Source organism: Macaca nemestrina, chromosome 15 (assembly GCF_043159975.1).
Source record: "Macaca nemestrina isolate mMacNem1 chromosome 15, mMacNem.hap1, whole genome shotgun sequence".
NCBI classification, from domain to species: Eukaryota; Metazoa; Chordata; class Mammalia; order Primates; family Cercopithecidae; genus Macaca; species Macaca nemestrina.
This window is the reverse complement of record NC_092139.1, coordinates 48873669-48898844: the sequence shown is the minus strand read 5'-3', so window position 1 is coordinate 48898844 and position 25176 is coordinate 48873669. Positions and strand designations below refer to the sequence as shown.

The 25176-nt window shown below is 37.9% G+C and overlaps 1 protein-coding gene across 25 annotated transcripts in view; it reads right to left on the bottom strand.

Annotated features, from left to right (window-relative positions):
* LOC105481485 (mono-ADP ribosylhydrolase 2) overlaps window positions 1-25176 on the bottom strand; it is a 2105812-nt gene that overhangs the window by 827143 nt on the left and 1253493 nt on the right. The gene's annotated exons all lie outside the window — the stretch shown is intronic.

The following is a 25176-nucleotide window of genomic DNA, read 5'->3' as shown; positions in this document are numbered from 1 at the left end:
AAAAAAAGACAAGAGAATTTTTAATAATCAGTAATAACCTTAAGAAGAATAACTGCAAAACATTCCTGCCAATTTAGAAAGTGTAACCTACCAATCATCACCTACATAAGGTACGCTAATAGTTCATACCTATTTTAATAGGTTAATAGTTAATTATCTATTTTATTGTATTATTAAAACATTCAAACATGTTAATGCAATCTATACTTTTCAACTCCTATTTATGTTGAAAAACACAAAATTTGATATTTTTATGTACACAACAAGCCATTGTGCTATTCTTTCAATCTCTACGCACACATAAACTTTTAACTTTAGGAATGTAGTGAAAGAGGACTGTTCTCATTTTAAGAAACAGTAGAAGAAAAACCCCACATTTTAATCAAATTTACTTGAAAATGCCTTGTAACTCTTGCTTGCCAGTCTTATCGGTGAATTGAATTATTAGTCCATTTCATTGATGTAAATCATAACAACTCATCAACTTTGATCACAAAGACAAATTCAATCTAATGTAATTGGAATATTATAATGAAATTATTTGTGTTGACTAATCAGTATCACTCAATTCCAACAAGAATGACAGAAGAATAAGAGTATTCAAAAATAAGAATATGGTATAGTTGGAGGGCGGAGCAAGATGGCCGAATAGGAACAGCTCCAGTCTCCAATTCCCAGCACAAGCCACACAGAAGACCGGTGATTTCTGCATTTTCAACTGAGGTACTGGGTTCATCTCACTGGGGAGTGCCGGACGATCCGTGCTGGTCAGCTGCTGCAGCCCGACCAGCGAGAGCTGAAGCAGGGCGAGGCATTGCCTCACCTGGGAAGCGCAAGGGGGAAGGGAATCCCTTTTCCTAGCCAGGGGAACTGAGACACACAACACCTGGAAAATCGGGTAACTCCCACCCCAATACTGCGCTTTAAGCAAACAGGCACACCAGGAGATCATATCCCACACCTGGCCGGGAGGGTCCCACACCCACGGAGCCTCCCTCATTGCTAGCACAGCAGTCTGTGATCTACTGGCAAGGCAGCAGTGAGGCTGGGGGAGGGGCGCCCGCCATTGCTGAGGCTTAAGTAGGTAAACAAAGCTGCTGGGAAGCTCGAACTGGGTGGAGCTCATAGCAGCTCAAGGAAACCTGCCTGTCTCTGTAGACTCCACCTCTGGGGACAGGGCAATAACAAACACAGCCAAAACCTCTGCAGACGAAAACGACTCTGTCTGACAGCTTTGAAGAGAGCAGTGGATCTCCCAACACGGAGGTTGAGATCTGAGAAGGGACAGACTCCCTGCTCAAGTGGGTCCCTGACCCCTGAGTAGCCTAACTGGGAGACATCCCCCACTAGGGGCAGTCTGACACCCCACACCTCACAGGGTGGAGTACACCCCTGAGAGGAAGCTTCCAAAGCAAGAATCAGACAGGTACACTCGCTGTTCAGAAATATTCTATCTTCTGCAGCCTCTGCTACTGATACCCAGGCAAACAGGGTCTGGAGTGGACCTCAAGCAATCTCCAACAGACCTACAGCTGAGGGTCCTGACTGTTAGAAGGAAAACTATCAAACAGGAAGGACACCTACACCAAAACCCCATCAGTACATCACCATCATCAAAGACCAGAGGCAGATAAAACCACAAAGATGGGGAAAAAGCAGGGCAGAAAAGCTGGAAATTCAAAAAATAAGAGCACATCTCCCCCGGCAAAGGAGCGCAGCTCATCGCCAGCAACGGATCAAAGCTGGACGGAGAATGACTTTGACGAGATGAGAGAAGAAGGCTTCAGTCCATCAGATTTCTCAGAGCTAAAGGAGGAATTACGTACCCAGCGCAAAGAAACTAAAAATCTTGAAAAAAAAGTGGAAGAATTGATGGCTAGAGTAATTAATGCAGAGAAGGTCATAAACGAAATGAAAGAGATGAAAACCATGACACGAGAAATACGTGACAAATGCACAAGCTTCAGTAACCGACTCGATCAACTGGAAGAAAGAGTATCTGCGATTGAGGATCAAATGAATGAAATGAAGCGAGAAGAGAAACCAAAAGAAAAAAGAAGAAAAAGAAATGAACAAAGCCTGCAAGAAGTATGGGATTATGTAAAAAGACCAAATCTACGTCTGACTGGGGTGCCTGAAAGTGAGGGGGAAAATGGAACCAAGTTGGAAAACACTCTTCAGGACATCATCCAGGAGAACTTCCCCAACCTAGTAGGGCAGGCCAACATTCAAATCCAGGAAATACAGAGAACGCCACAAAGATACTCCTCGAGAAGAGCAACTCCAAGACACATAATTGCCAGATTCACCAAAGTTGAAATGAAGGAAAAAATCTAAAGGGCAGCCAGAGAGAAAGGTCGGGTTACCCACAAAGGGAAGCCCATCAGACTAACAGCAGATCTCTCAGCAGAAACTCTCCAAGCCAGAAGAGAGTGGGGGCCAATATTCAACATTCTTAAAGAAAAGAATTTTAAACCCAGAATTTCATATCCAGCCAAACTAAGTTTCATAAGTGAAGGAGAAATAAAATCCTTTACAGATAAGCAAATGCTTAGAGATTTTGTCACCACTAGGCCTGCCTTACAAGAGACCCTGAAGGAAGCACTAAACATGGAAAGGAACAACAGGTACCAGCCATTGCAAAAACATGCCAAAATGTAAAGACCATCGAGGCTAGGAAGAAACTGCATCAACTAACGAGCAAAATAACCAGTTAATATCATAATGGCAGGATCAAGTTCACACACAACAAACTTAACCTTAAATGTAAATGGACTAAATGCTCCAATTAAAAGACACAGACTGGCAAACTGGATAAAGAGTCAAGACCCATCAGTCTGCTGTATTCAGGAGACCCATCTCACACGCAGAGACATACATAGGCTCAAAATAAAGGGATGGAGGAAGATTTACCAAGCAAATGGAGAACAAAAAAAGCGGGGGTTGCAATACTAGTCTCTGATAAAACAGACTTTAAACCATCAAAGATCAAAAGAGACAAAGAAGGCCATTACATAATGGTAAAGGGATCAATTCAACAGGAAGAGCTAACTATCCTAAATATATATGCACCCAATACAGGAGCACCCAGATTCATAAAGCAAGTCCTTAGAGACTTACAAAGAGACTTAGACTCCCATACAATAATAATGGGAGACTTCAACACTCTACTGTCAACATTAGACAGATCAACGAGACAGAAAGTTAACAAGGATATCCAGGAATTGAACTCATCTCTGCAGCAAGCAGACCTAATAGACATCTATAGAACTCTCCACCCCAAATCAACAGAATATACATTCTTCTCAGCACCACATCGTACGTACTCCAAAATTGACCACGTAATTGGAAGTAAAGCACTCCTCAGCAAATGTACAAGAACAGAAATTATAACAAACTGTCTCTCAGACCACAGTGCAATCAAACTAGAACTCAGGACTAAGAAACTCAATCAAAACCGCTCAACTACATGGAAACTGAACAACCTGCTCCTGAATGACTACTGGGTACATAACGAAATGAAGGCAGAAATAAAGATGTTCTTTGAAACCAATGAGAACAAAGATACAACATACCAGAATCTCTGGGACACATTTAAAGCAGTGTGTAGAGGGAAATTTATAGCACTAAATGCCCACAAGAGAAAGCAGGAAAGATCTAAAATTGACACTCTAACGTCACAATTAAAAGAACTAGAGAAGCAAGAGCAAACACATTCGAAAGCTAGCAGAAGGCTAGAAATAACTAAGATCAGAGCAGAACTGAAGGAGATAGAGACACAAAAAACTCTCCAAAAAATCAATGAATCCAGGAGTTGGTTTTTTGAAAAGATCAACAAAATTGACAGACCACTAGCAAGACTAATAAAGAAGAAAAGAGAGAAGAATCAAATCGACGCAATTAAAAATGATAAAGGGGATATCACCACCGACCCCACAGAAATACAAACTACCATCAGAGAATACTATAAACACCTCTACGCAAATAAACTGGAAAATCTAGAAGAAATGGATAATTTCCTGGACACTTACACTCTTCCAAGACTAAACCAGGAAGAAGTTGAATCCCTGAATAGACCAATAGCAGGCTCTGAAATTGAGGCAATAATTAATAGCCTACCAACCAAAAAAAAGTCCAGGACCAGATGGATTCACAGCTGAATTCTACCAGAGGTACAAGGAGGAGTTGGTACCATTCCTTCTGAAACTATTCCAATCAATAGAAAAAGAGGGAATCCTCCCTACCTCATTTTATGAAGCCAACATCATCCTGATACCAAAGCCTGGCAGAGACACAACAAAAAAAGAGAATTTTAGACCAATATCCCTGATGAACATCGATGCAAAAATCCTCAATAAAATACTGGCAAACCGGATTCAGCAACACATCAAAAAGCTTATCCACCATGATCAAGTGGGCTTCATCCCTGGGATGCAAGGCTGGTTCAACATTCACAAATCAAAAAACATAATCCAGCATATAAACAGAACCAAAGGCAAGAACCACATGATTATCTCAATAGATGCAGAAAAGGCTTTTGACAAAATTCAACAGCCCTTCATGCTAAAAACGCTCAATAAATTCGGTATTGATGGAACGTACCTCAAAATAATAACAGCTATTTATGACAAACTGACAGCCAATATCATACTGAATGGGCAAAAACTGGAAAAATTCCCTTTGAAAACTGGCACAAGACAGGGATGCCCTCTCTCACCACTCCTATTCAACATAGTGTTGGAAGTTCTGGCTAGGGCAATTAGGCAAGAGAAAGAAATCAAGGGTATTCAGTTAGGAAAAGAAGAAGTCAAACTGTCCCTGTTTGCAGATGACATGATTGTATATTTAGAAAACCCCATTGTCTCAGCCCAAAATCTCCTTAAGCTGATAAGAAACTTCAGCAAAGTCTCAGGATACAAAATCAATGTGCAAAAATCACAAGCATTCTTATACACCAGTAACAGACAAACAGAGAGCCAAATCAGGAATGAACTTCCATTCACAATTGCTTCAAAGAGAATCAAATACCTAGGAATCCAACTTACAAGGGATGTAAAGGACCTCTTCAAGGAGAACTACAAACCACTAATCAGTGAAATAAAAGAGGACACAAACAAATGGAAGAACATAGCATGCTCATGGATAGGAAGAATCAATATCGTGAAAATGGCCATACTGCCCAAGGTAATTTATAGATTCAATGCCATCCCCATCAAGCTACCAATGACTTTCTTCACAGAATTGGAAAAAACTGCTTTAAAGTTCATATGGAACCAAAAAAGAGCCCGCATCTCCAAGACAATCCTAAGTCAAAAGAACAAAGCTGGAGGCATCACGCTACCTGACTTCAAACTATACTACAAGGCTACAGTAACCAAAACAGCATGGTACTGGTACCAAAACAGAGATATAGACCAATGGAACAGAACAGAGTCCTCAGAAATAATACCACACATCTACAGCCATCTGATTTTTGACAAACCTGAGAGAAACAAGAAATGGGGAAAGGATTCCCTATTTAATAAATGGTGCTGGGAAAATTGGCTAGCCATAAGTAGAAAGCTGAAACTGGATCCTTTCCTTACTCCTTATACGAAAATTAATTCAAGATGGATTAGAGACTTAAATGTTAGACCTAATACCATAAAAATCCTAGAGGAAAACCTAGGTAGTACCATTCAGGACATAGGCATGGGCAAAGACTTCATGTCTAAAACACCAAAAGCAACGGCAGCAAAAGCCAAAATTGACAAATGGGATCTCATTAAACTAAAGAGCTTCTGCACAGCAAAAGAAACTACCATCAGAGTGAACAGGCAACCTACAGAATGGGAGAAAATTTTTGCAATCTACTCATCTGACAAAGGGCTAATATCCAGAACCTACAAAGAACTCAAACAAATTTACAAGAAAAAACAAACAACCCCATCAAAAAGTGGGCAAAGGATATGAACAGACATTTCTCAAAAGAAGACATTCATACAGCCAACAGACACATGAAAAAATGCTCATCATCACTGGCCATCAGAGAAATGCAAATCAAAACCACAATGAGATACCATCTCACACCAGTTAGAATGGCGATCATTAAAAAGTCAGGAAACAACAGATGCTGGAGAGGATGTGGAGAAATAGGAACACTTTTACACTGTTGGTGGGATTGTAAACTAGTTCAACCATTATGGAAAACAGTATGGCGATTCCTCAAGGATCTAGAACTAGATGTACCATATGACCCAGCCATCCCATTACTGGGTATATACCCAAAGGATTATAAATTATGCTGCTATAAAGACACATGCACACGTATGTTTATTGCAGCACTATTCACAATAGCAAAGACTTGGAATCAACCCAAATGTCCATCAGTGACAGATTGGATTAAGAAAATGTGGCACATATACACCGTGGAATACTATGCAGCCATCAAAAAGGATGAGTTTGCGTCCTTTGTAGGGACATGGATGCAGCTGGAAACCATCATTCTTAGCAAACTATCACAAGAACAGAAAACCAAACACCGCATGTTCTCACTCATAGGTGGGAACTGAACAATGAGATCACTTGGACTCAGGAAGGGGAACATCACACACAGGGGCCTATCATGGGGAGGGGGGAGGGGGGAGGGATTGCATTGGGAGTTATACCTGATGTAAATGATGAGTTGATGGGTGCAGCACACCAACATGGCACAAGTATACGTATGTAACAAACCTGCACGTTATGCACATGTACCCTACAACTTAAAGTATAATAATAATAAATAAATAAATTTATAAATAAAGAATATGGTATAGTTAAAAAATGCATATGGCATTTGAATATCAGCAAATAAGTCACTATAAGAAAAATCTCGCCGAGCATGGTGGACCACGCCTGTGATCCAAGCGCTTTGGGAGGCTGAGGTGGGCGGATCACGAGGTCAGGAGATCGAGACCATTCTGGCCAACATAATAAAATCCTGTCTCTACTAAAAATACAAAAATTAGCCGGGCATGGTGGTGCATGCCTGTAATCCCAGCTACTTGGGAGACTGAGGCAGGAGAATCACTTGAACCAGGGAGTCGGAGGTTGCAGTGAGCAGAGATCGCACCACTGCACTCCAGCCTGGCGACAGAGTGAGACTCTGTCTCGCAAAAAGAAAGAGAAAAAAGAAAAGAAAAATCTCCGTTGGTTGCCCACTAAATGTTGATACTACTATTTGATGTTTGAGAAAAGACCTAAAGCATTGGTTTCCATGATTAATTCTGAAACAGTATTTAAACCCTTGTCAGCTGATATTAAAGAGGGGCTCGTGTGATCAAAGGCGGCATACAAAACTTCACTGATAAACTCACGCAGATGTTGTTTCACAGGTAAACTTACTTTTAAAGTGAGAACCACTACAATATAGAAGTGAAGGATGAAGGGGCTTGAGGTATACTCAGGAAAAAAAATGGCACACAGTGATATCATTTTTTTGGAACAAAAGTAACAAGCAAGAGTTGCATAAATTCAAGCAATGCAAGTCCTGTACCACAGTAAATATATATGAATACTGTACTTTAGTTTATTTAGTGAATGTTAGAATCCATAAAGGAAGGAGATTGTGCTTAGCCTTACTTTATTTCCCCCCTTGTGGCTACTTGTTATTTATACCCAACTATGATATTCTACGTTTTCTAATGGATACAAATGGCAGAAAAATTGAACTGGAATAACACACAATTCTATAAAGCAGCATTTCCCCAAATGGGTTCGGTATGATATGGGTTTAAAGGTCAATTAAATTTGAAAAAAAAAAAAAAGGTGAAATTATATCACACCAGTTACCTTACTGCAAGACTTCAGTGGGTATTTAAAATGCCATAAGGAGTTGCACATCTCCAGGAGGAGAATACAAAATGCTCTGTTTCCTAAATCCAGTTGACAATTGAAACCTGTACTTTGAAGAACACCTCATAGGACTAGATTTCCACAATTTCACCTTTGGGAAATGTTGTTCCAGGGCCATTTTGGCACTCTTGTTCCCACTGTTGAAGGCAAAGTCTATGCTTTTTACCCCCTTCCCTACTGCTTCTAAACATCAAACACTTAATATACGAAAGAACAACGGGAGATGACCATGGTTCTCTTATTTTGTGGATGGAGAAGATCAAGAATAAGTGCCTCTTATCTGGAGTCATAAAAGACATTAAGCAAAGTAAAGAGGAGGGTTAGAGATATTAACGGGGACGGGGTGGGAGGATGGGAAAGAGGGAGGGGGGAGGGAGGGAGGGATAAGGGAGAAACAGAGAAAGAGAAAGCGAGAAAAGCCCATAAGTGTAGAAAATAGTGACATCATAAACTTTTCCTTCGCTTTCCTTTAGTCATCATCATCTACAAAACTTAAATGAAATTTCGGAAAAATTATTCCTTGCATTTCTTTAGTTCTCCATTTCATTTAAAGGTCTGAGGATAAACAGGCAATAAATGAGCCTCCTCAGCATTAAAATATTGATCTTTGTATTTATGCTCTATATTAAATTTACAGCATCCAAGATCAAGTGTTATTATCGACCAACATGATGACCTCTCAGATCCACAAAGCTGGAGGTGAATCAATATGAGGCTAGACAGGAAATCTCCTTCATTATTGTAATTGTCCGTAGTACTTATGAGTAACTACTCCACACTGAGTTTCTCATTTTCTGTTAGAAAATTCAGTCAGGAGGCCTGTCTTTGAATTCCTGCTCCAGCCCTTTAGTCATCATGTCTTAGATAAACCCTTCATTTCAGTGGTCCTTGCCTTTTTCCTTATCTGTAAAATAAATCTCCTGTTTAGATTATCTCTGTTGTCTCTTCTGTGTTGTGTAGCATTATTAATATCTAACCTTATAATAGAGATGGATGGAAAATAGAATGATATCTGGGCAGTTAAAAGTGATCTTAAACATGGTTAAGCAGCTCACTGATTCTAAGAATTCTTTTTAATATCAAAATATCTTGACTAATTATTCACAATAATAGTTTCAAAATCCATTGAGAACATGTTAGAGACAAAGAGCTATTATAATTTTAATGATGCTTTGTATTGATTTATGTTTTATTAAACACAGTAGCATCTTCATAGTGGACATATATATGTAATACACATGGATGCAAAGTCTATGGACAATGCTTTATCTTGCACATGAGTTTTGAATCCCTTGGTATAAATAAGAAAATGTAAACAGAAGTATTAAATTCAAAGTCTGATACATAGGAAGGCTCAAGAAATGGTAAATGTCATCGTCAACAGCAGCAGCATACAAGGAATCCTCAGCACACAAGCAGGAATGACAGAAAGTTATCATCTCTTTACTCATGTGGAAAGAACACCAATTCTAAGATCTGACTATAGGTTATAAGTCCCAGATCTGTCACTAATCAGCTATGTGACCTTGTGCAAGTCACTCTCCTCCTCTCCTCTTTGGCCTTCAGTATTCAAAGTCAAAAAAAGGAATAAATCAGAAGAGCATTTTTTTTTTCAGCTCTCCAGTGCATTTCCTTCTGTACATGTCTAACAGGAACTGAGCTACAGATTCTAAGAAGTCTAATTTATTTTTGTCCAGATAAATGAGCATCAATCATGGTTCACGTTTCTCAAACACGATTATACAGTGAAGTGCAAATTGGCACTATCCCCAGAGAAAATGATTTAATCATATCTAACAAAATTACAAACGTAGACTTCTTTTGATCCAGCAGTTCTATTCCTAGAAATGTATCCGAAAGATAATATACTTGTCCATATGCAGAATAGTATTTACACAGGCCATTCCCTGAAACATTATATATAATAAGGCAAGATGGGAAACATCTAAATGTCCAACAATAGGGGACAGACTAAACGATGTTAGTAAAACGATGGTTCATTTATACTATGAAATATTACCCTTCCGTAAAACAGACAAAGAAGGCCTTCATGTATGCATACGGAAAGATACCCAAGATACATTACAATGTAAAAATAAAATTCAGAAAAGCACACTGCCATTAGTGTTAAAAAAACCTCCTCTACCAATGTAGGGAAGAATACAGGTTTGTTTTAGTTACATGCATAAAACATCTCTGGAAGGATAAACTAGCAGTTAATAACAATAGTTACCTACTAGGGGAGTGACAGAAACTAGAAAGATGGGGGCGAATATGGGGAGGAAACTTTTCACTGCTTTTATTTTTTGATGTTCAAGTTATGTGAATATATTAGCTATTCAAAAATTAAATAAAACATTTAAACAAAGAGTATATGATTTATTAATCCATATTCCTGAATCCCATTTACTCTATCCCTGTAACATTAAAGATCATTAATGTGCTTTCCAAAGATGAGCTTATATCATTACACATATAAAAATACTCTTAAAGAAAAAGATCAATATAATTTCAAGGAATTTAACAAAATGACTCCCCTAGGTATATCTTTCTTTTATTTTCCTACCCTCAATAATTTCTTTATATTAAAAAATTATTTTCAGATAAACATAGGGTTTAAATGATGAACAAGAGGGCATTTTTTCCTACATGGCTAGCATCTACTATTAAAGTTTTACTATAATTTTAATATGCAAACTGAGTGTGACATCCCTTAAAGTGGTAACACAGGATAGGAGCATATATATATATATATATATTTGTATATATATGTGTATATGTATACACATATATATATATGTATAAAATATATATATTTTTAAGACAAAGTCTCGCTCTGTTGCCCAGGGTGTAGTGCAGTGGTGCAATCTCGGCTCACTGCAACCTCTGCCTCCTGGATTCAAGCAATTCTCCTGCCTCAGCCTCTCGAGTAGCTGGTATTACAGGCATGCACCACCATGCCAAGCTAATATTTGTATTTTTAGTAGAGACGGGGTTTTATCATGTTGGCCAGGCTGGTCTCGAACTGCTGACCTCAAGTGATCCATCCACCTCGGACTCCCAAAGTTTTGGGATTACAGGCATGAGTCACCGCGCCCGGCCAGAGCATACTTCTTATGCTCCTCCTTTGGTTATCTCAACAGCCAAAGAATTTTGAATAATTGTCAAGAATTTTTAGAGAGTAAAAAAAGACTATGTAAAAATTTAATCTATGCCTACTTTCCAAGGAACCCAGAGAGACAGAATAATGTGCCCAAAGTCAGAGATCAATGTGGGGAGATAATGACAGCATCATAATGACAACATCACAGTCAGTGACAATATGATTATGAGTAAGTTCCTCTCAAGGTGACTGCTTATTGAAAGAAACGAATGGCATACATTTGTATATATACATTTTGGCATGTTTGTCATGAATCTCATTACTTTAGCCTCATGCTTGTATACATGCAAATTCTGGTTCGTTTTGTGGTTAGATTTGTTGCAATATGCAACAAATTACCACAAAACATGGTGGTTTAACACAGCAACCAGCATTCTATTATTTCTTTTGGCTTCTGTGGGTCAGACCTTCTGCAATGGCTTGGCTAGGGGGCTTGGCTTGGGGTCTCTCATTTGGTTGTAGTCAACTGGTGGCTGGCACTGGAGCAGTGGAGGACTGTGGGAGCCAAAGGCTGGACAGGCATCTTTCTCTCTTCATGTGGTCTCAAGGACTCTCCATGTGGGCTAGTTTGGGTTTCCTCACTGCACAGCAGCCTCAGAGCAGTTGGATAACTTAAACAACAAGTCAGGGGTCTAAGAGCAAGTGTACCAGCAGGTGGACGCCATGTTGCCTTTTATAACGCAGTCTTGGGAGTCACACAGCATCACTACCACGATATTCTATTGGTTGCCACTGTCAGAAAGATCTCACATTTTTTCAGGTGGAGGCACCTAGACCTCACCTCTTGACGGGAAGAGCAGTAAAAAAATTTTGGACATATCTTAAAACAGCTATAATGCAGGATGCCCCAGACAGTTGGCACTTTATTTTGGTGAGTGCCAACTACAAAGTCAGTGGCAGATAAATAAGAAATCAGAGAAAAGGCTGAGATGATTAAAACTATTACAAGTATGGAGCTCTCAGACCTATTATCTCAATCAACCAACTGCTAATTTAATAAAAATCTGAGATAGCCAAAGATTGAAATATGAGATTAGTATTAATTGTAAATACAATCTAGTTTGGGAATAATGAATGCAATTGTTGCCCCTAGATAGAAATGACTGCCACAGTGCTGGTTTAGTTCTTTTGTTTTATAATGTGGCAGGAACCTGTGGACAGAGGAAAGGGCAGGCATGGCTGTCACAGAATCAGCATCATAACGTCCCATGAACGGTGAAAGTGATGTTATTTCCCTAAAGTGTCTAGCTCCACATTCAAGAAAGGAAAAGCAGCCTTTGTGCATTGAAGCCCTCTCCTATAGCACTCAGGAAAGCCAAGAAAACAGCAATGCAATTTGTACATTTAATCAACATTTCAAATGCAACCCCTTGAAGAACTATGGAAAATGAGATGGCAGGCCCTTTTGTGCTTCATTAGACTAAAGTGTGGCAAGACAAATGCAATCTGTTTTTGCTCATCTATTTCTGAAATCAATCAGTCTGTAAATCAGCTTTTTTGTTCTGAAGAGATAACTACCGCACCACCTTGCACTCCCCCACTCCTATTTATCCTAGGAAATTAGTCTGAATTATATAGAAAAGGAGGATAGGATAGAAGGTTTTCTTTGAAGGAGGTGTGGAGGAGAGCCTATTTTTATTTCCAAAAGTGTAAATTGAAAAATATGTGATTGAAATGCCAAATAAATATTGAAAGCAGTAGAATTATTTACAAAGATTCAATCAGACTTATCCTTGGCAAAACAAATGCAGCAAAAACATTCTGTGAAAAAATATTAGCATAATGAATTTTAAAACAAATGAGAGAGTACAGATAGGTTGCTCTCATCATTTTCCATTTGAGAAGCAACTGTGCTACATTCAAACTGTTAATGAACAGTCAGACCAAGTGTAGAATCAATTACACATTGCTTTCATTCACTCCACTCTTGTATTCATAAGCATAATCGGTCCATCTAACAGACTGCATAATAATGCTGTGCCCTGTCACTCACATCAAATTGCATGAATTTTAAGAAGAAAACCAATGCATGGAATTAAATTGATTTTCTTTTTTAGAGATACAACTACAAAACTGAGCGCTAAAGATACTATTTGTAAATCTTATTGGCCAATTTATATGATAAGCACCACCAATCTATGACCTGAAACAGAATACTTGAAGTTCAGTTAACAGAAAATTGAATTACCACCTGATAGCATTACAAAGTAAATGCTGCCTCTTCTTTCCATGTAGGTCAGTGTTTTCATATACACATTTTCAAAGTTTGTTTTTGTTATATTTCAAGAAACAATCAATTGTCCATAAGATGTTTCTTTTCAATCTGCGGAAGATATTTAAAATGTGCTTCAACACGCCCTGCGGCATTTTTCTAAATTCAGATTATTCTCTCATACATTTCTTCAGCTGCATGAAGGATTTCTGGCTATGTCCAGAAAGACTATAGTCATTCAACTCTTTGTATTGAGTTTGGGATAAACTAGAACTCACGATGTTATTTTTAAATCTAGTTTCCTTTGAGTTTGTGAGTTCACACATTGCTGTTTTTCACTGTTCTTGGTTACAAAGGGCTTTTGGTTTACCTCTCTCACCCTCTTTGATGCTATGGTTCTCTGAATAAGATATCTATATCTAAGGTTACATACACAGCAACTGAACATTTGCATTTTACAGTTGATAAAGGCATACAGAATGCACAGCCAAAGCTCAAATGCATATTTTCAGCTCAACTGGAGAGTTGGTTCCATTTTTACATGAGAATGTGATAATGTTATTATGTTTGGGGCATCATGTGCTGATAATATGTTTTATTCTTCATTGACTTCAAAGCTGGGATGTTTTAAGTCTAAGTTATAAAATACAATTCAATCAATTTCTACCAAAATGCCATCCTCTATGTTAAAAAAGAAAGAGGCAAAGCTCATGTTTAATTTTTTATCAGCTCTCCCTTTCCTGCCCAAATCTATTTAAGATTGACCTTGTTGATGGGACTGTATCCTGTTTCAAATTGGACTCCTACATGTAAGGGCCCATTTTTAATAACACAGATTGAAACTCATGAAAAAGGGATATCCTGTGGTCAGCCATTGATAGTTTTGAGATTCCACAGGGTATTGGGGGCATCTGCATCACAATAGTGTTATTTCCAACAGAGAGGGGTCTCAGAGGAACTGTGGGAAGCTGAATTATCTGCAGAATTCCAACATTTCATGTCATTTTAGAATGAACCCAAAGAGAACACATCCCAGAAGGAAGTGAGTCAAATGCATGGCATTTCTAGTGCTTCAATAGCAGGGGTGAGAGGAGGTGAAGGTCCAAATAGACAATATGACTTTTTCAAGGAAGATGATAATGAGATCTTTGTTCTGGTTCAAGCGATGTGAGCAACTTGCAGCCTTTTCAGAGAGATGCAAAATCAGTATTTTATTAAGATGCGAGGGGGAAAATCGGCTTTAAAGACTCTATGCTGTGGGTAAAATGAATGAATGTTAGTCCCCACTGCAAGGGTAATTCTACAAATGTAGAATCTAGGCTGGGACTGAAATATGCAGATGGGTCAATGTCGGGACACGCAGGCTGATGCTGAGGTTGCATGTGCTTGTCATCAGCATTCCTTTACCACTCCCATGCCACCACACGCCTGGACAAGAAAGACTCTCCTGCAATCGTCCACTCAGTCATTAATTCTGTTCTTTATATGATACATATTTTGTGAGAATCCACTATGTGCCAGTGCAGAGGGCAATTGTTCCATGACTATCACCAAACAGGTCTGTGCTTTTCTGACTCCAGGACTTTCCTCATTTCTGGAGAGCCCTCCTATTTTTTTCTCTGAAAACCCTTCTTATGAAATAGTTTCTCATGGAGACTCCTACACTGTGAAGAATTTTGCTTCCTTAAAGATGAGATCCATAAATTCCTCTGTATGAACAAAGTTTGAATTCACTTCACCTCTGTTACTCTATAATATCACTTATGATAAACCATCAATATGACTTTGAACATGAACATTTCTGAGAAGTTTCCATCGGTCAGCGCTCTCCAATCATATGACATCCTGCCTGAGGAGGCAGGGAATGTCCTATCATTCAAGGCAATCAGATATGACTACCTAAGCCCCAAGATTCTTGCTAATTCTGCAATGTCATGATTCCGTGATTTCTGTTTTCCTGTAGTGACTCGATGCTTCCACTGCAGGGAACATGACAAATCTATGTCTGTGTTTCCCACAAAGCCAAGAATTCTACGGGAACAGTTGCTTAATAGATAATTAGTGAATTTGTGGGTGATTAAATAAAAGTTGGCCCGATATAATCAATCTAATCAGAGATGATGTACCGGATTAGAGAAAACAATGAGGTAGAAGGGATAATCTAGACTGGGCAAGCAATGACATCTAGTTAAACTGGTTCAGCTCATTCAGCATACATTTTATAGAGCTGAAAAGCTGTTTCTTCATAGAAAGACTCACTAAAACCTCATCAAAGATCTCCTAATTACTGCACTATGGAAGATTTAAAAAGAAGACTCTAACACTGTCACACTCTTTAACAAAAGGTATGAGATTCTATCCAAAGACTCAAACGGGAAAAAAAAAAAATGTGCGGTGTTTCCTTTTTTGTTGTTTTGTTTTTGTTTTTGTTTTTGTTTTTTCCAGGAGATGATTAAATAAGTGAATTCTCTAAACCTGTCATTTCCCTCATCTGCATGTTGCTCATTTTGGAACAAATCTGCTTTGTTTTAGAGATGGATTTTGGTTCTCAAATCACAAAATGGAACATGACAGACTTTCTAGACATCCTCTGAAGGAATTAATGGGCTCACTATTCACATTTCTTTAAAAAGTGGCATTTAGATGTAATGAATCCACCTCTCCATCAAAATAAACCGGATCTGATTTATCTCTGAAATTGATCCACTCCTAGGACAGCTCTGGACTAAACCTAGGCCCTACATCTTCACTCCAGGCCCTACATCTCATTTTCTTAAGGAACAATTGTATTTAGAAAAGAGAAATGAGAAGAGGCTACTTCAAGAATTACATTAACATAACTTCTAGGCAAAAGAATATGTGAAAATTTCTGTACTGTGAAGTTACATTATTTTACGAGTACAACTTATTCAAATTCAACAATATGAACAAAGTGTCGGTGGAATGAGAATGATAAAATATTTAAATAAAAAGGGCAATTTCTTTAAATGTTTCCTCAGTGAGCGAGTGTTAGAGCAGGAGAAGGAGCAGGTTGGCTTACATTGCTGGGCCCCAATAGATCAGTCAATATCCTCACCTACTTTTTAGAGATAATGGGTTTACTGTGTACTAGACCTATTTTCAAACTTTCTGGTGACACTTTCAGAACTGCTGCATTATAGCTTCTCACTGTGCAGATCTAATAATTAAATAATATTTACTTTTCCAATGCAAAATGAATATCATAAACTATTTTATCTGGTCCTCAAGTTTGAAGAAACAGTGATGTCTTTCAACTCCATACAGAAAATCATTTGTATTGAACTTAGTATGAAATGCTATGTCACTAATTTCACTTTTATTTGGGTTAAGGGATTTTTAGGAGTAATTTTAACTAAATGCAATTATTGTTTTTTGCTCAATCTTCAAAATCTAGAGAAATTGCTTTTTCCTCTTCTGTGAGATAATAGGGGTATTTCTACCCACCATCCTCTTAAGAATGGAAAAGCACTTCTTAAAGAGTTTGCAAAGACTCGAGAAAACAGTCCAACATGGCTGCTATCAGATACACTGATTTACATGGAGAAGAGAAGGGTGGGAGCAGCTTTTTAAGCAGTAATTCTATAAGACATCATGGAGTAAAGCCAAGAGATATTCTTTGGAAACATGAATTCCCATGCAAAATCATGACAGTGGTTTTACTTTCTCATGCTTACTCCTTTGCAGAATGAATTGGAGGTTACAAAAGGGAAGAGATCAGCTGACATGAAAGCAGAGTCAAAGGCATGAAAAAGAGAGGCAGACCATTCAAGAATCTTAAAGGTGAACTAGCAAACTGTGATGATGGTTTTAGAGTGGATGGGAAAAGAGAAAACAAAGAGTAAAAATTGATTTCAAGGAACTTGACTCTGAGTGACTTAGTTGGTAACAGAAATAGGGAAATAGAATGGAAATAGAATTGGGGTCTGAGTTACTGCAGTGCTTGTCAGGTCTTCTGAGAGCCTATCCTCAACATAGAAATAAGATGCAGAAAGGGGACAAGAATAAGAGAAGTGTTAGTTAAGAGAAAAAGAAAAAAGGACAATAAAAAATAACTAATTTTTTCAGTATCAAGACAGATTTTCTTTTTTACCTTTTCCCTTTCTTTGCCTGTTTTGGGCCTGACATAGAATCAGTGAGGGGAAGAGAATATATCCCTGAGCCTTTCAAACATGATTCATTACGAGACTAAGATCACAGAGGTCAACGTGTGCCTCTGCGAGATTATTTAGTAGAAACTATTAACGTAAAACCACTCAAAGAAAACCAAGAGACCTTTCCACAGTAATTCAGATGCCAAGAATGAAATGTTGGCATGCAGGCTTTGAAAATTAAATAATGAGTATCAGGTTTAAAAAGAAAAAAAAAATACCCGAAAATAAATAATATCTGGTGACTGGCTCTTTGATAATATACTGTTGTGATGCAGGCCAATTAATACAAATTTTCATTCTTTATTTAGAAATGGCGTTGCGGTTGAGATGATATGATAAAACGGCTCAAGAGGCACTATAATGAAAGAAGTTAGTGGCATTAAAAATGGGAAGATTTGTTATGAGTAGGAAAATATGTTACACAGCAGTATCTAACAAAATCAGGAAAAAAAGATCAATAGAATGTGTAATTATTATCAGACACCATGATATCAGGAGAGAGCAAGAAAAACAAGTCTCCATAACCCAACAGCACACTCCACTCACTAACTGTGTGAACTGGAGCAAATTACTTTTCTTCCTCTCTAAAAAATAGAAAAATATCTGCTTATCAAGTTTGTTGTAGGGAATAAATTATGTAATATATGTGAAGGCATCGACCAGAGTACCTGGCATGTGGGAGGTGGAAGGTGATAAATTCTGACTAGCTCATCACTAGTACTTGTAGTTAGTTGTATTTACCACGTGCATAAATGGGATAGGAATACATTCTTCTCTACTTAATCAGTATTTCATCATTATACTCTCAAAGTTCACGGTTATACATATTAACCAATTATGTCAGAACTGACATGTTACTGGTTTCTTTGCTTCTACTACTTCTTGGACGCCTGGTCTTCTCACTCTTAAACTCATTTTTTGGTGTTGCGGATGTATATTCTTGAGTAATTCTTTCAGTGATGGTCTGTGGCTGGAAATTTCCTAAGCCACAGCATTTCCAAAGGTTTTTAATTTGTTCTCATTTCTGAATGCTGTTTTTCTGACATATATGCTTCCAGGTTCAAAATTAATTTTTCTCAAGAAAGATGTAAAATACATAGTGTGTCCAACAGTGACAAGTGCTAAGGAGAAAAATGAAGCAAAGGAAAAGGATAGACTGTGGCGAGAAGCAAATGGGCAGAGAATGTGAGGAGGAGCAGTTTCACGGGCGTCTTCTGAGAAAAGCGCTTATTCTCAAAATAAGATGAGTGAGGAAAATAATCTCCATCATTTCTGCCTTTGACTCCTCAGTGTGAAAGTCTGTACTTTCTCGCTGTCACAGTCAGCTTACCATTGTGAGGGTCAAAGCCTGAGGCCAAAGTGCAATACAGAGTGGGTTTAAAAACATAAAAAGGGAATAAATTGGAGACTTCCATAATACTGTTCATTTCTTTTGTTATGTAAGATACTCAATTTCTAATTTTTAACAATTATTTTTTTCTCTCAGAATGTTGAATATTTTTCTTCATTCATGTCTACTGTGAGAAAAAGACAGTTTGATTTTTATACCTCCATAGGTAAGCTGTTTTATATTTTTATTTTTTCTCCTTTCCAGAAGTTTTATGAACTTCGTATTTATCCTTGAAATTCTTTTCTTTCTCAGTTTTTAAATTTTTAAATTTTTATTTTTGTGGGTACACAGTAGGTGTATATATTTCTGGGGTACATAAAGTATTTTGATACAGGCATGTAATATGTAATAACCACATCATGAAGAACGAGGTATCCATCCCCTCAAGCATTTATCCTTTGTATTATAAACAATCCAATTATACTTTTTAGTTATATTAAAATATACAATTAAATTATTATTGACTATAGTTCCTCCGTACTATTATCAAATAGTAGGTCTTATTCATTCTTTCTAACTATTTTTTAACCTTGGGATTTTGAACTTTCACCATGCCTAATTCAGGACAGGACATTTTCTCCTCCTAGTTATAAAATTATTACTACTCTTTCATTTTCTCCATTCTTTCTAGAACTCTTAATAGTTGAGCTCATATGTCTAGGAGTAAATCTCATTTCCTTTGATTTTCTCTCAAATATTTTATCTGCTGTACGTTCTAGAGTAGTTCTTTGGCTTATTCTTCTGGTACAGTAAGTCTTCAACTGTTTCCTTTCCATCATGCATTCTTTCACTTTGAAACTTTTGTTCTTGCTTTTATTTCCAAGAATTTTTATTCTTTGGTTGTTCTTTCTCTTCTTCTTACTGGAACTTTTTTTTTTTTTTTTTTTTTTTTTTTTGAGATGGAGTCTCTCTCTGTCCCCCAGGCTAGAGTGCAGTGGCAAGATCTTGGCTCACTGCAAGCTCCACCTCCCTGGTTCATGTCATTCTGCCTCAGCCTCCCGAGTAGCTGGGACTACAGGCGCCCCCCACCATGCCCGGTTAATTAATTTATTTATTTTGTAACCTCTACTTATGTCATATATAATTATTTTTTCTACCAACCTTTTTACTGGATATAAATCTGTTTGTTGCCTAGGCCAAGACTTGGTAATAACAAGCCCTTAGTGGATTTTAATTCACTTAACATATGCCTTCACACTTTTTCTGATAACTTATATAAATATCTAATTTCATACAAATTTTATGTATTTTCATCAGGGTTTTATTAGTAATGCAAATAATCAATTCCTTGGGAGAGTACCTCAAATAAGAAAAGAACATTAGTGATGTAATTGCTCACCGAATTATGCAAATAGATATTTTAACAAGGAATGTACTCCTCACCTAACAGACAACCGAATGGTAGAAATTGCTAAGATCTTCATAGGTTTTTTTAATGTTAAAAGGTAGGATTTTATTTTCCCGACATGATAAAAAAGCATATGCTTCCTGGTTGAAAGCACACACACACACACACACACACACGTACACAAATACAGGGAAAAAAGGAGAAAAAAATATATTCAATATTTTCATGACTTTGAACTAGCTATTTCATAGTGTTTCGTTTAGAACTGATGACAGCATTGTTTTAAGACAGATTTATTTTATACCTCATCTTTTATAAATATTACACACTTTAAATAAACATGGATTTACACATTTTCCAGTTGTTTTTAGATACCTAATTATTATGCATTAATTACAAGTACTATTTAAACTGCTTGGACAAAAAGGGATATTTATTTTTACCCTAAACATTAGATTTATATGCCTTGTTACAAACTTAGCTGCCCAGAGATATTTTAAAGCAGAAGCACATTAAGCAGCTGAGTTACTTTCCAAAGCATCCTTGCTGAGCAGTGTTTTGAAGCCGCAGCACATGATATCAATAGTGTATTTTGATAGAATTTTAACAGTTTTACTGCTTGTCTCCTCCTGAAGGAGCAATAGTTAGGATAGTGTCAATAGTTCTCTCTAATACAATAAGTGAATGCCAAGAGTGTGTTTGACACTGCTATACAATAAAAATGCTAAACAACCAAATTAATCATTCTAAAGGAATTGCCATAGACAATTTTATTGATAGGACAATATTAAAGTTTTCACAAGATTAAATCAAATATGTTTTGTTATTTCTTGCATTTTAATATTCTTTTTAAAGAATTTGCTTATCTGTTTTGTTTGTTTGTTTGTTTGTCTGTTTGTTTTTAAGAGATAGAGTCTTGCTATGATGACCAGACTGGTCTTGAAGTTCTGGTCTCAAGTGATCCTCCCAACTCTGCCTCCCAAAGTGCTGGGATTACAGGCTTGCAATATATAGAATATCATGAAGACAACTTTGGTCCTTTTCCAAATGTATCCTCTGGGCCTGAGAATCTAGCCATGGACTTAGTTATTAGGTTCTGAAAAGCCTGGGAAGTGCCAAACCCCAGCAGTTGCTAGCAGCATATGGTGGCATTCCTTTAAATGGGTCAAGTCACCATGATCCTGGACACAGCCAGAGAAAAATAAAGTCACATTGGATTCTGCCTTGGGAGCTTTGTCACATAGGTATTTTGTGTGTACTTCTTCGCATAGGAAAAATAGCTGGAGAAAGCACAGAAGCCAGAAGTGAAATAAAAGTTTTTTTTCTTTTTCCTACTGTTAGAAAAGAAGGGGGTGGGAGCCATGGCTCACACCTGTAATCCCAGAACTTTGGAAGGACAAGGTAGAAGGATCAGTTGAGGCCAGGAATTTAAGACCAATCTGAATTCTTTTACGGAGACCATGTCTCCACAAACAAACAAACAAAAACTTAAAAAAAGAATATAGAAAATTGCCCTTGGAATTATATTGTGATAGAAAGAGCACTGTCCTTCCTAGGACGTAGCTGGCTGTGTTTGCAGCTTCTGATAAATGTGGCTTTTTGACATCCTTCCAGAGAAAGCCTGTGGGCCTATCTGAGAGACGGCCGCTCTCACAAACCATTTACTCTTCCAGATGTCGTCCTCATTTTTCCTATGACCTGCTCTTGCCAACTTGGATGAATGACTTCACTCAAGGAGTAAGGGTGAGAGCCAGATGCGCCCACACTGTACTTAGTAACTTACCCCAGTTCTTCCCATCCCAAAACATTGGCCTTGCTTCACCTTTATGGACCCAACTTACTCCACGTTTCCCTGCACCCAGCATAAACTCAATCTCTGTCGCCGTTCTTGACTGCAAAAGACCTACGAAAACAATTCTTTGGGGAGAAGACTTCCCTCTAGATTTTGCTCAGGGGCCTCCTTAACTAACATAGGAAAAAAAAATGGTCCTTCCTTCTAAAGGAGTTCATTAACGCATGTGGAATGAGGCTGATTATTTCTACTGAGTAATTTAAGTCCAAAGAAGAAAACATAACAGATCCCTTTAACAAGCAGAATGCCTGATACACTAGGGATAGCAACTTCAAGACCTCAAGTAAGGACGTTTGCTCTCCTTGAACCTCCCTGCACCAGAATAATCAGGTTTCCTTCATTCCAAGGCCCACTCTCCTATTCCAACAACCAGTCATTAAGTAAATTCTGGCTAAGTGAATGTTGGCTAATTCCATGGTAGCAATGTAGCATGGGTTATGCTTAACTTGCCTTTGGCTACAGCCATACCCTTGTTTGTTGTGTGTTCTCACTTAATCCTAAACTGTGGCGTCATCCCCAACCACCTTTTTTTTTTTTTTTTTTTTGCACCTCCTTAAAAGTCTTGGTCAGTAGTTTTCAAACTTGAGGGTAATCAAAACCTCTAAAGGTTCTGGTAAAACAAAACAGGTTTCTAGGTCACACTCTCAGTATTTCTATTTCAGTGGTAGGTCTGGAATGGAGTAGGGGTGGAGAAAAAGGATTTGCATTTTTAACAAGTTCTCAGATGCTGCTGATGCTGCTGGCCTAGGGACCACAGGTTGAAAACTACCAGTCTAGACTGGACCCAAAATTTCAAATGTGGAGTTGTCCTATATGGCAGTGTACAGTTCTCCTACCAAAATTTTACCCATCACCAATATTTGAGTGTCAGCTTGACACCCAAGACTCTGACCTTGTTTTTGTCCACCAGACTCACACCAACTGCACCCACAGCTATGATCTTTGGTTCATTATATTGTGTTGATGACCTTGACCTGTGTTGCCTCTTCTGGCTTGCCTTGCCCTGTTGTCGCACACACTAATGACAAGCTATCATTTTAAACCCTTCCATGTAGAAGCTAAACTTGTCCAAAAGTAAAACCTGTCTACTCTTTACTTTAGTTCTCATAAATTATAGCAAAGTGCCAAAAAAAAGAGCTCATTTTGCAGTAGGAAGAGCTCATTCTGGATTAAATGTCAACAGAGCATTAATGACATTAATCGAGACATTACTTGAAATAATTTAAATTATAAAAAGATCAGGGTGTGTGTGTGCACTAATTGTGAGAAGAAAGGAAGTTTAAAGAAAGCATACTTCTAAGATAAGCCAAAAAGTGAACAGGCCAAAATTAAGGAAAAAAAGCTAAGCATATAACTTGTCTTTTAATACATTTAAGGAAGAGTCAAAGAAGGGTCTGAGAAATGGTTGTAAAGAAGATACACAAATGGCCAATAAGTACATGAAATAGTGCTCAATATCCTAGTCCTTCTGGAAATGCAAATCAAAACCACAATGAGATGCCACAATGAGATGCCATTTCACACTCATTAGGATGGCTATCAACAAAAAGGCAGATGTTAATAAGTGTTAGTATGTGGAGAAAATAAAACCCTCATACATCAGTGATAGGAATGGAAATGCCACTTTGGAGAACAGTTAGTTCCTCAAAATGTTAAAGACAGTTACTATATCACTCAACAATTCCACTGCTGGGATCACCCAAGAGAACTGACAACACACGTGCACACAAAAACTTATATGCAAACATTCATAGCTGTTTTATGAGTCCATTTTCATTGCTATAAAGGAATACCTGAGGCTGGGTAATTTAAAAATAAAAGAGGTTTATTTTGGCTCCCAGTTCTGCAGGCTGTACAGGAAGCACAGCACCAGCATCTGCTTCTGGTGAGGGACTCTAGGACGCTTACGATCATGGAGGATGGCAAAGGGGAGCCAGTATGCCACGTGGTGAGAGATGAGAGACTAATCAAGAGAGTGAGGAGGAAGTTCCAGCATCTTTTAAACAACCAGCTCTCACGTGGACTCATAGAGTGATAACTCACTCATTACTAAGGATGGCACCAAGTCATTTATAAAGTATCCACCCGCATGACCAAAACACCTCCCACCAGGCCACACCTCCAACACTGGGGATTACATTTCAACATGAGATCTGGAGGGGACAAACATCTAAACCATTTCAGCTGCGTTATTTATAATACCTCCAAATGGAAACAACTCAATGTCCATCAACTGATGAATGAATAATCAAATGTATATCCATCTAATGGAATATTATTTAGCCATAAAAAGGGCACTAGTGATATATGCTACAATATGAGTGAACCATGGAAATCCTATGCTAAGTTAAGGAAAACAGACACAAAAAGCAATATACTATATAATTCCATTTATATAAGATGTCCAGAATACGCAAATTCACAGAGGCAGAATGTAGATTAATGGTTGTTAAGGAGTGGGGAAGGGGGAATGAACACTGACTGCTAACGGGTATAGAATTTTTTTTAAGGCAATAAAAATATTCTGGAATTAGTGGTGTTGACAGCTGTACAACTCTGAATGTGCAACTGAATTGTATGCTTGAAAAAAGTTGTATTCATTTATTCTCGTACTGCTATAAAGAAATACCTAAGACTGGGTAACTTATAAAGAAAAGTGGCTTAATTGGCTCCTGGTTTCACAGACTGTACAGGCAGTATGGCTTGGAAGGCCTGTATTAGAATCATGGTGGAAGGCTAAGGGGAAGCAGGTACATCTTACATGGCTGGAGCAGGAGAAAAGAGAGAGAGTAGGGAGGTGCTACACACTTTTAAACAACGATCTCATGAGAACTCACTCACTATCACAGGAAAAGCAAGAGAGAAATCTGCCCCCATGATCCAAACAGCTCTCACCAGGCCCTTCCTCCAACACTGGGGATTACAATTTGATATATGATTTGGGCAGAGACGCAAATCCAAACCATAACAAAAGCTAAACAAAACAAACAAACCAAAAAAAAAAAAAAAAAGAAAGAAAGAAAAGAAAACAGAAGAAAAGAAAAAAAAAAAAGGTGGTGGACGTGCCTGTAAATTCAGGAACATGGTAGTTAATAGATGGTAGACGGCTGCTTGAATAGATGAAATGGTTAATTATTTGATATTGACTATGTCCAGAATATGCA